The sequence below is a fragment of the Alexandromys fortis genome, unplaced genomic scaffold (genome assembly GCF_014885135.2).
Source record: "Alexandromys fortis isolate MF-2015 unplaced genomic scaffold, M_Fortis_MF-2015_v1.1 scaffold_10, whole genome shotgun sequence".
In the NCBI taxonomy this organism is placed as follows: domain Eukaryota; kingdom Metazoa; phylum Chordata; class Mammalia; order Rodentia; family Cricetidae; genus Alexandromys; species Alexandromys fortis.
This window is the reverse complement of record NW_026067895.1, coordinates 899,964-912,591: the sequence shown is the minus strand read 5'-3', so window position 1 is coordinate 912,591 and position 12,628 is coordinate 899,964.

The window sequence follows — 12,628 nt, the reverse complement described above, 5'->3', positions numbered from 1 at the left end:
TCCGACAATGGAAATACCACAAGTGGGAACGATGGTAGCATGCCTGAAGGGATAAAAGGACCCTCAGCTACTGGAGCTCAGAACTGAACCCAGACTTTGAGTGTCACTTCATCTAGCACACAGCGCTGGGATTAAGAGTGTGTTCAATCCTTGTACTACAGTGGGACTTAACAATGTTCCCCTTAAATAACCAGAAAAGCAGCAAAGGTCCAGGAAGAAGGATTTCAATGACTATAGAAACATTCAACAGGAGATCTCTTAAACCTACAGTGTACCAGATGACATAGGGCAATGCAACCCACAGGGCCAGGAGCTGTCTGGGCACACCTCTTGAAGAATGCACCCATTTGGATCTTAAAAACCCAGAGCAGCATCATAAGGATTCTCTGAATGCCTCCTGTTGTGATTAGCATCAACTTGGTTTTGTTTCCAACACTTAGCTTTAATTCAGTTTTTGAAATTCATAAATAAAATGTGTCACAGGGAAATCTCTGGACATATGAACAATGGAGAAAATGTCCACAAAAGAAAACATTAAAGAGCTGGACGGTGGTGGCGCACGCCTTTAATCCCAGCACTTGGGAGGCAGAGGCAGGCGGATCTCTGTGAGTTCGAGACCAGCCTGGTCTACAAGAGCTAGTTCCAGGACAGGCTCCAAAACCACAGAGAAACCCTGTCTCGGAAAAAAAAAAAAAAAACATTAAAGAGCTATCTTTGGGGATCTGCTTGATGGCCCAGCAAGTAAAGGCGCTTGCTGCCAAATCATAACCATCCAAGTTTGATCTCCAGAAGCCACATGGTGAAAGGAGAGAACCAACACCTCCAAGCTGTCCAGACCTCTACACAGATGTTGTGACACAAGCCCACCCCCACAAAGTAAATGTAAAAGAAAATAAAATTAAAAACAGCCTCTCTTGGGGAAGGAGAAGGTTTTTAACAAAATTTTTCATGTTGTTTACAGGGCAGACACACACACACGAGTTGGGGGGACTTGTTAAACAGGATTCTAACCAGTGTGGGGAGGAGATGAATGAGAGGGGAATGGGGGTGAGAACACTAAAACACATCATGTAAATGATGAATGAAACTGTAAAGTAGTTTAAGGAAAATTTTGAACACTCTTTCTTATATGATGCCACTTTTAATGCTGTTTAAATGGAGAGTCGGGAACGGACATCAAAATAGTAACAGACATTTGTATTGCCTGAGATTTTTAGGTCCCTTCATTCTGCCTTTTCCCTTCGTGTTTCTATTGTTCTGTGATACACATGTGTTCTATGTGTCAGCACGTGTTTCCCCTACTACAGTTAAGCTTTGGGTGAGGCCCACTGTGACATGAGACACAGAGAATAATCTATGTTCTAGTCACATGAAACCATTTGGTCTGAAGATAGCCCTGGTCCGACTCTTCCGCAGTTAGTTTTGGGTCTTGGCCTCTTAACCCTTTCCATTCTTTTATCTGCAAAGTGAGAATCACCAGCCAGCTTGTGCGGTAAATTACAAGGCTCCCCACTGGTGTTGCGGGCAATTACCAGCATGTTTTCACTCGGGCATTGTGGGATAATAAGTTATTGAGCTCAGAACCTGTGCATGTGAGAGAAGATACTGACAGGGGCAGAGAGTAAAGGGAAAAGCTGGTGGCTGGGGGACCAGCAGCCAGGCAAGGCAGATGGGAAAGAGGCTGCCCCATGCCATTCCAATCAGTCCCACCCACAGTGAGCCTTTCGCAGCACTGCTGGCTTGGTTGAACTGGTTTGTCCAAATATTAATAGGAGATTTCCAGAGAGAGAACCCTTCTGGTTCTTCGTTTCTGAAGAATTGCAGAATAATGGGTGGCAATGTGCTGTGGTAATTACATAGGAAGCTAACTGCTATTTTTCTTGATAAGGTTGAGCCTTTGAAGCCTGGCACGAGAAACTAAACATTTCCGCAGAAGCTGTGCATGGTCCTGGCAGGGTGGGGGAGGGGCACATCTTGTTTGATACTTTTGTCTGTCTGTCTGTCTGTCTGTCTTTTCTCTTTTCTTTCTGCTGCTCTGACTCCCGCTACTGCGGCTGCTATTTGTTTTTGTAATTGTTCTTCAAAGGCTTCTGGCAAGAAAGCTGTTCTAATTGTACAAATCACAGAACAGCTGATCACAGGAGCAGTCCCAAGTCATCTGTGCAGCCACTGACTGAACTTTCAAACAAGCTGGGGGCGCTTCCCCAACTCCCCGGAGTCCAGCATCTGACAGTGAACATAAAGCAGCCGCCAAATGAGATGCTGAAACAGTTGTGAGTCACCGTGCCAGTGATTTGATCTGGGCAGGCAGCAATCAGGCTGCCCTGGGCTGCAGAGAGATTTGCACTATACTGATGCAGGCTCCCAAAGGCAGGCCCCCTGCCTGTCTGGTTACCATGGTTCCCAGTGCAGCCTGGTCTAGTGAGAATGCGTGTCTTATGCAAGCAGTTAATGCTGGGTTCAAATCTATGCTCTTCAGCTAAAGGGATATGAAGCAGGCAAATCACACAGAACTTGTTAAATGGAGCCTTTCCTGCTGCCTTCAAATTCCAGTTAAAGCCCAAGAAGTGACAGGTACCTCCCACTGCTCATCCATGCGGAGCTAAGGGGTGGCTTAAATGACTTGGTGACTCATAGCTCATCGCCACAAATGAGAGCCTAGGGAGGCATTGAGGGGAATGATTGGAGTGCCAGAGGCAGAGGCATCAGAAGAACACTGTTGTCTTAGGAAAGTCCCCAGGAGGGGGAGAACAAGATGCTTTCCACTGCTCCAGTCATTCGACAAATTTAGACTCTCCCTATCATGTTCCAAGCACAGTTCAAAGTACTGCAGACACAGCAGTGGAGACAAGTTGTTATTTTCATGAGTCGGAACGGTTTCCCCGAAGGTGTACTTAGGGAAATCTGAGCTACCAAGTTGAAAGGAGGCAGGTTTCTTAATGGTAAACCCAGCCGTAGAGCCATTAGAAAGCTAGGAACAGCCAACCCTTCCAGGGTTAAACCTGAAATGATCTGTAAGGTTCTCCACGAGCCATGTGAAGACTGAAAAAAAGGCAGGTGGGGACAAACTATCCGTGCTCAAGAATGATAGCACCTTAGACCAAGACAGAAGGGATTCCCGCCTTGGCGTAGACGCTTAGATCCTCTGCTCTTCCTCTAGCCACGCTGCTATCAGTGAAACAGTTAATGAGAACAGTGTGATGGATGGATCCACCTTCAGGTCACGCCCACTAGAGACTACGCCCTGTCTCAGACTGTGAACAAGGCAAATTAACGAAAGAATCCAGAACTAAAATCCCAAGTGGCCCGAGGAAGGGTCAACCAACCTCTCTACTAGTAAAACAGGGATACTCAAGGGTCCAGAGTCATCGTTTCACTAGGAAATGGCAAGGACACAGACCTAGTCACAAGATCCTCTCATGGTAACCAAAGACAGGGAGGAGGAGGGGACAACAGGATTCAGCTTCCAGCTGGGAGCCAGTCCAGCTGGAGTTCCAAGGAGTATGAGAATTCTAGTCGGAATCCTGGCTGACCTAGGTTATCAGGAAAGCAAGGCTTTCAAGGGCAGAGAATGCAGTATGCTTTATAAAACAATTTTAACGTGTCCTAGACCTTCAAATGGGCCAGAATACTTAAATTTTGGGAGTTTGCGTATATTACAGTAGGGCCCCACAAATGTGAGGAATTTGGCTCTCTCCAAAGTTTGCCTGCTGAGTGAGTGAAGCTCCACAGCTATAGGCAGAGAAAGTATGTGTGTGCGTTTGTGTGTGTGTGTGTGTGTGTGTATGTGTGTGTGTGTGTGTGAAAATTCCTACTGTAAAGGGGACAAACAGGAATGGAAGGGGAGATTTGGCAGAGGGGTGGGGAATCAAAGTCAGAGGTGAAGGAGGGTCAGAGATGAAGCCATGATGAAAGCCTTCCACATGGAATTTGCATTTGTGTTTTAAGAGGTACGCCACAACTGAGAAGCCTGGACATTAGTCCTGCCCTCTCCCCCAATAATCTTGGTTTTGCTTTTTGCTTTGTTTTGCCTTTTTTGGAAAGGTCTTTAGTCGCTCTCACAAGACTCCTACCTCCTCACATGATCACAGTTGCTGACTCTCCCCTCTTTGCAGCTGCTCCCTGTGGGCCCTTTACCAGCCTAGAGGCTGCAGCCATTTTACAGTCATGACTTGATTAACAACTCAATGAGTTTATTGAGATGTCTTCCTTATTTGATTGCAGTTAGAGAAGGAAATTCTGGGCCCCTTGGCTTCCCTGTATGAAGGCGAGGTGAGATTGAGGCCAGGTGTGTGGGTGGGCTTTATGGCCACTCTATTTTCACACCTTCTAGCTACAGCAGCCTCCAGGGTAGACAGAATGAGAGTGAGCAGACTTTACTGAACACACCCTACTTCCCACTAAGCAGCAAGTCCCACCTGATTCCTGTGGCCCTGACACGTGGAGGGTGGCTGAACTCTGGTTTAGGATTCCCAGTGTTGCAGCGGGTGGCAGGGGGCAAAGACATCTCCCCCACGCTTGTTAGCTCAGGGTCAACTCTCCCACCTGCCTTGTGAGTTGCTGAGTGGGGGCAGACAAGGGGCGACTTTCCCCAGGCCATACCACCAAGAGGCAGATGAGGGGTGGTGCTGGTTCTCCCATGTTCACATTCTCAGGGTGGGCTCACCTGTGCTCTCTTCAGCAGGGTCCTCTCTGCTGTGCTGCCCTGACAAAGTGCAGGACTCGCTCTCCCTGTGTTGCAGCTGATCAAGGGGTCAGCTCCCTCACCATCTCAGCCTGCTCACTTCCTCCCATCTCTTCAGATATGCCTCTGTCCACAGAACCTGAACCGTTCTGTCTTTTTCTCCCATACCATGCCATACCAAACCATTCCATACCACGCCACGCCACACCACACCACACCACACCATACCATACCATACCATACCATACCATACCATACCATACCATACCATACCTTTGCTAACTCTAATAGTGCCCATCTGGCTGGTGCTGCAAGGTATCAGGTGGGTCTGTGTTTTCTCCTCAGAGCTTAGGATAGACATCCCCAGGCCTGCATTTGGGTCTCCTTGTTCCACTCAGATCTCTATGATGCTGGGCTGGGCCATGATCATATAAAGAGATCATTTATGTCCAACTGCCCAGTGCCATAGGTTGGTGCATTTGGCTGAGCTCTGCTAACCCTGGCCACATGATATGGAGTAGGGGCTTTGTTGAATTCCGGCGGCAGGCCAGGACTAAAATCCAATGAAAATTTATTTTTTTTATATTGTTCTTATTGAGCTCTACATTTTTCTCCCTTCCTCCCCTCTTCCTTTCTACCTTCTCCTATGATCTCCACACTCCCAATTTATCCAGGAGATCCTGTCTTTTTCTCCGTCCTATTAGATCCAGGTATGTCTCTCTTAGGGTCCTCTTTGTTGTCTAGGTTCTCTGGCGTTGTGGATTGTCGACTGGTTTTTCTTTGCTTTATGTCTAAAAGCTACCTATGAGTGAGTACATATTATATTTGTCTTTCTGAGTCTGGGTTACGTCACTCAATATGTTTTTTTTTTCTATATCCATCCATTTGCCTGCAAATTTCAAGATGTCAGTATTTTTTTTCACTGTCAAAAACCAGGTGTTTATAGGTTTGTGGACTGATATCTGGGTCTTTGATTTCACCGCCTGGCTCATCTCTTAAACTCCCGCCATATGCCTGATTTTAAGTCTGAAGATATTGACAATGGAAAGGCAGACCTAACTCTCAATGAGCTCATACTCTGATTGGTGAGAAAAACAAGTTCATGAGCTATATTTGTATAGAGTCACAAAGCCTGGGGGAGCCTGGAGGAGCTGTCACGAGACATTGTAGGACCTCCCACACAGATACAGGAGTCTCAGGAGATCTGCTCTTGTCAGGGGAGTAACATCTAACTGGAGATCTGAAGGACAAATGAAGGTTGTCCACACAGAAACAGAAAGGAGGGCTCAGAGAGAAACAAGAGGAGCCACCTCTCTCGACAGAGAAGACATAAAGTGCCAAAGCACAGAAGAAAAAGCTCAGATCAGGTGGTTGGTTTGGTAAGGCTGGAGGCCAGAACAGGTGAGGCGAATTTTGACTGGCCAGACTTCAGGGCTTCATAGAAGATCACGGAAGGCCACTGACAGTCTGCTAAATCTAAGGCATTGAGGTTTCTCCTGGCACAGGGACTGTCAAACACCTCTTTGCATTTGAAAAAAAAAATCACTTTTACAGGAAGATAAATAAAAGGAACAGTGTATCATTAGCTGCTCCCCTCAGGACTGTGACAATATCCCTGACCAAAGCAACTTGGGGAAAGAAGTGTTTACTTTGGTTTCCAGCTCAAGGACCTAATCAGAGCAGTGAGAAAAGTCATGTGGAAGGAACCTGAGGCGGTTGGTCACAGTGTATTCACAGTTAAACTGCATAGAGAGATTAAGGTCAGTGCTCAGCTGGCTTTCTTCTTTGTGTGCACTCCTGGGCCCAGGAGATGGGATGGTGCTGCCTACATTGGATGAGGCATTCCACTTCAATTAATTATCCTAATCTAGATAATCCATCACATGCTTGTCCAGAGGCTTGTCTCCTAGGTGATATTAGTGCCTTTTAAGTTGACAATATTAACCATCACAGATTGCTTTAACTAGTGGTGGGAATAATGAGATCTACACAGCTAAACCACTGGTAATTAGGGAGGGCATCTTAGTTTTGACCCTTTCTCTAGGTCCTGTGCACAAGTCTGGAGGAAGATTTTTGTGCAAGTTGTTTATCTAAGATGCGATTTCTAAGAATGATGATGGAGTATAGAATAAATAAAAGGAGCCAGGTCACTGCTCTGGGGAATCGCCAGTGAACAACACACCAACGAAATAATAGGCCACATGTCCATAAACTCTTGTCTTTAACGCATTCACATTTTGACAATTTTCCACACCAAATAAAGGCTTCCGGCAGAAAATTATAGAATCTTGAGGTAGGAATCACTAGAAGGCTGTGTACAGAAGCTGCATAGGACCTTGGGGTCATCCCTGTGAATATAGGTGACAGCATCTCATTCCAGAATGAGCGGGAAATGCGACAGTTGTTTAGAGGTGACAAGAAGTGAGAGTCAAGTCAGAGCCTGTGCTTCTCGCCTAGGAAGCTGTGTGGTTTCTAATGCTATACTGAAAAGCAATCTTATCATTGTGTGCTACAGTAAGATACTTAAGATACTATCGTAATCTACTACCACCTTACAGTGTGTTCTTAAAGTATGGACACCTGACTCAAATTGTGATATTTACATCCCCTCAAAACTTATATCGAAATATCTGCCTGTCTAAAGATGGTGTTAGGAGATGAGTCCTTCAGGAAGTGAGAAGCAGAGTCCTCACCATTGTGATTAGCACCCCACGAAAGGAACCCAATGAGTTGGCTCTCCCTTGTGAGGTGAAGTGAGAAGTCACCATCTATGGACAAGGAAGCGAGCCCTCACCAATCAGTGAACATAGAATCACCCTGACCTTGGGCTTTTTGGCTTCTAGAACTCTAACAAGTAGTATCAGTGGTTTGTTAAGCATACACTTTATGACACCCCTTATTAGTAGCCTGAAAGAACAAGTAGATCTTGGCTTCTACACATCTGATACCCCTCAAGCATCAGCAGGGCTCCGAGCTAGACACAAGGAAGTCTGTAGCATCCCTGAAGAGAAATCATCCCTCACTGTGTCCCCATACAAATGCCGTGCCTGACTCCGAGCTGAACTAAAAGCCCCTCATTTCCATGGATGTCAAATATGTTATGATAATTACTGTTATGGTTCTTTATTACACTTCAACTATATTCATATAGAAGATGCTTTGTAAAGTAATTAGCATTGTAAAAAGGCAATCACTAGAATTTATTTCTTGAAACAGATCCAAATCTAGTGTAAACCCTTACCATTACCAGGCGAAAAATATGAAAACCAACCAGCAAAAAGGTTTTATGGGGTCAAATTGTGAATTTCTCTTGTTTTTCACCAAGATAAAGCCATAGGCACAGGAAAAGATGGCTCAAAGGGAATTAATTTCACTTTGTTGGTAGGGATGGGCTAGGTAGTGCATGCCTTTAATCCCAGTACTTGTGGGGCAGAAGCAGGTGGATCTCTGTGAGTTCTAACTCAGTCTTGTATAATGGGAGTTCCAGACAGCCACAGTTACATAATGAAACCTTATCTCAGAAAGAAGGGAAGAAAAGAAAGAAAACAAGTTAGTTAGCTAGTTGGTAATTCTAGATGGATCTGTGTATACATGAAATGGTTTTTAGTAGGAATTTTTTATTCTTGAGACCAGAATTTTAATTCTGGTTTTGTTTACATGATAGATATATATCAAGATGTCATTGCCCTCTACTAAATCTCAAACTATACAACTATAAAACTGGGCAAATGACAGTTTACTCTTTGCAGGATCCTAGATTATGAAAGGTAATTCTTGTGACCGGTTGCACAACTGACATACTAAAGCATTTACGGTATAGGTATGATACAGTAAGAGTACGAAATAGCAAGCAATTACTACTCTTTTGTGTTTTATAGCAACCTAAAGGTATTAAACAGTCAAGCTGTAATTTCGCTGTAATTCCTTATTGTTAGCATGATTTTATAGGTCATATAACAAAAGATTAAATGATCTGAGAGAGATTGCTGCATTGAACAGTAAAACGTAGATGTAGGCTGGATCTATCTTCTGTTGGCTTCTATGACCTTAAGCAGGTCACGTGACATCTTTGAGTTTTACAGCTTCCGTGGCTATGAAGGGAGATGATGATGTGTCCCTCTCTATTTCCCAGATGAGAAGGGACATTAAAATAAGATCTCCAAGAGCATACACAGCTGCAAATTATTGCATGGATAAAAACTTGTGTGTGTGTGTGTGTGTGTGTGCATGTGCGAGCGCGTGCACTTGTATATTACTATCCTTTGTTTTGGGAGGGTTGAAAACATTGATTTATGACATTAATTATACCCTTGCCAGTAGTCTGATTTGGGTGGGAAAGTCCTGAAGAGGACCCACTAATTTACCCATGGACATAGATTTCGTCTGAGTTCTTTGTTTGTGATGGTTCTGTCGTGGGCCTCTCTGAGCATGTTCCCAGAGAGATAAGCAGTCTAGGTAGTCCAGCAAAGAATCTTCCACTTGAGGCTATGTTGTAGGTGGGATGCCAGGGGACACAGGGGTCTTATAATCTATCATTCTGATCTCTATTTGGATGACTTAGTCCTGAGATACAGATTGGGGTCCTATTTGTTACTATTCCACAGTGATAAAAATGGAAGAACTGGAGGACAACTCTTGCTGGGGTGGGGGTCAGTCCAGCAATGGCTCATGTCGGCATTCTAAAAGCAAAATGCAGAGCACAATATATATACATATTTTGTGAGGATGTTTTTGAACATGATTTTATGACATTAAACATTTATGAAGTTAAATTCTAATGGAAAACTAATATGATTTGTAATCTTTGATGGAGGCCAGTGAGTTCCACACAATACCACATAATCCATTTCCCCATGAGTAGAAACTAGGATGGACCAGAAAGACTATCTAGAACTCCTCAGTATGACTTCAGATTGGAAGACAGAATGCGGATCCTTAGCTCTTGGAAGATGACATGAGATTATTTTAACTAAAGTAGAAAATAGGACAAATGTGGAGGGAATCACGGGCTGTGGAATCACTGGCAGATTTCAGCATTGTACCTTACCAGCAGTATGTCATGTGTAGTCACTTAACCTCCGTGAGTCTAAAATCATGGGCAAGAGCAGCTGACCGCCGCGTTGCTGTTCTGGGAATGAAGTGAGTTAGCTTCAGCAGTGGAGCACAGCCTCTGGTACAAAGATGACCGCCCTCTCTTCTATCCTTCTCTTCCCGTCTCTGTCTCCTCAAAGAGTGATAACCCAGGGGAATGGGAAGGGTCTTGTTAAACCAAAAGAGTCCTAGGTCAAAATGAGAAGTGGCATTGGATAATGGCTTCAAACGTGGATCTTGGAGACACACAGCCAGGCTCTGAATATTCTAAGTTGCATTTGCCTAAACTAAACGGCCCCTTGCTCAGAATCTCCGTCTACAAAACAAGAAGAGCAATATCTGTGTGCTAGAGAGACATCAGGTCCACATCTGTAAAGTGCTTAGAGCCCGATACGTAGCAAGTGCTGCATACACATCTTTGTGCTGGAGTCCCATCTACACCAGTCTTAGAGTGATGACATTCAGCAGACCTTTCTCTTCCTGGAAGTACTTTAGCTGAGAGGTGCCAGCACTTCAAAGGCCCCATTTGGCCTCATTTCTTGACTGACAGCTTCAAAACCGAGTGTGCTGCACCTCCCACCATTCCCTGGTGCTACATAAATCTTTATAGAATTGGATTGTAAAGAGCCAAGTATTGGAAAACCGAAACCCTAATAACCCAATCGATCGCTCGAGAGTAGTCCGATGGTGTTTCTTTAAGGCAGCTAGCATCATCCAGGCTGCTGTAACAGCCCTTCACCTTGGACCCAGGAAGCAGAGGGCAATGCCATCCTGCAATTTGCCTCTGCACTTCTCTGGCTGCTCTCAAAGGAGTCCACAAGACCAAGTTATTTGTATTTAACGACAATGCACAGATACTGGTACTTAGGCCCTCTAGTATAGCTCTAGATTGCATGCATCTTTCTCTGTATTAGCAGGAAGTGAGAGGTGAGAAATATAGATGCTGAGGAATAAAAAATGTCATACTTGGTCTAAACACACTGAAGTCTTCATCTGGATCAAGAAGAGAGAACAGAAAGCAAAGAAATAAAAAGAAATAAAGAAAGAAAAGGAAAGAAAAACCTTTAAGAACACAAAGGTGCTTAGAAAAAGCTTCACATTCTTATCCTTTCCCTGAGTCCTGTGACTAAAATCCAAGGCCTTTTCTCTTCTTGATTGACCACAGATAAAAATTGATGGATAAAATGTCTGTGGATTGTAGCTTTTTTGAGCCATAGTCTGTACTTTGCAGCTTAGATTGGAGCAAAGCAGACTGAGCCACAGGTCCTCACCCCTAAGGGGGCAGTGTCACAATGCCTGAAGAAAGGAGCACTTGGAATCTGAGCCATCTGTGCAGGGAAAAGAAAAAGTCTCCTAAATGCTGTTTCAAGCAGGTCATTATACTTACCCGTATCTTTTGTTTCCTCTCTTCATGGTCTGGAGCCAATTCTGAACAAGCCAGTCTTAGGGCTTGTTTGGATTCCTGTGCACTCAGCTCTCTTAGGCCCTTAAAAGCTTGAGAGGAAACATTTAAGAGGCATGATTGAGGCCAGCTGGGCTGCACCCCAGCCAAGCCACGCGAGCCACCCTTTCCCATGATCGATTCTGATTGCTGCGGCTGCAGGAATCCTCTAACGGTCAGCAAAGACGACTAAGGTGGCTGGAAAGAATGAGGTGGTCTGGCCACTGTCCATGCAATAACACCAGCCCTGGAAGTGTTCCTTCCTCAAAGTACCTCTCGTGCAGACGCCCTTCCAGTGTTTGCCAAAATGACAGAAATCACCTTAAAGCACCGAGAGGAAGGAATGCTTTAAAAGGCCGTCAAATGCTCAGTCTGTCGGCCGCGATTGCCTGGTACATTTGCATCCGACGCTGACTCTCACCTCCCATTTCACTCACTCCATTGGCTCCCAACCAGTTTGCAATTTGGAACTCCCAGGGTGTGGTAGATTGCAAAAATAACTGTAATCCTTCATCCATCTCTATGTTAAATCACTGTGTACTATGGCTTTAGAACTTCTCTTATGAGGAGGCAATGGCTCTTTCTCCTCACCTTAAATCCAAACTTGACTTGTACTTGCTTTACCTGCTAATGTAAATGTGCCATGTCCACACTCCTAGAAGAAGCACCTCAAAGGGTGCTCCTGCTCCAAGGGATCTGTGTGTGTGTGTGCATGTGCATGTATGCGTGCATGTATGGTATCTGTGTGCATATAGGAGTCTTCGCTATCTGATTCCCATGTAAACAATGTACTAGACACCTTGTTGTAGGGAGGGAGACTATGTTAATCCATCTTTGTTGTTGTAATAAAATAACAGATTATAATAAAACATCAAATTTAGTTAGATCATAGTTATGGAAGGTAAATATCCAAGACCAGTTCCTATCAGCCTTTGAGAAGACTTGCTGGCTACATCACAACGTGACAGAGGTCATCATGAGGGAACTATTGCAAGAGGAGAACATTTACCTGGAAAAGTGGGAAGCAAGAGAGATGCAGGGACCAGGCTCGCTGTTTCTGTAATGATGTGTTTCCATGGTGACTAACCGGGACCCTAGAGGATCATTAGCTAGTCCATTCTAAGTGTACACTCCCAGTGATCAATGTAACCACATTGTACTAGTGCTACAAATTCTACCGCCTTTCAATATCAGCCCATCGGAGATCAAGCATCTAGCACATGATTCTTGGGATTCCACTAGCACTGTACCCCACTTCTAGTAAAATCCACAAGGCTGCCCTCAGCCAGCTGCTTCACTACTAACGCTGAAGCTAAGTGCAAACACCTAAAAGGCTTGGCCCAAACTGCTGACCCCCAGAATCATATACCAAATGATCTTTATCATCTTAAATCTTTAGCTCTGAGGGTGGC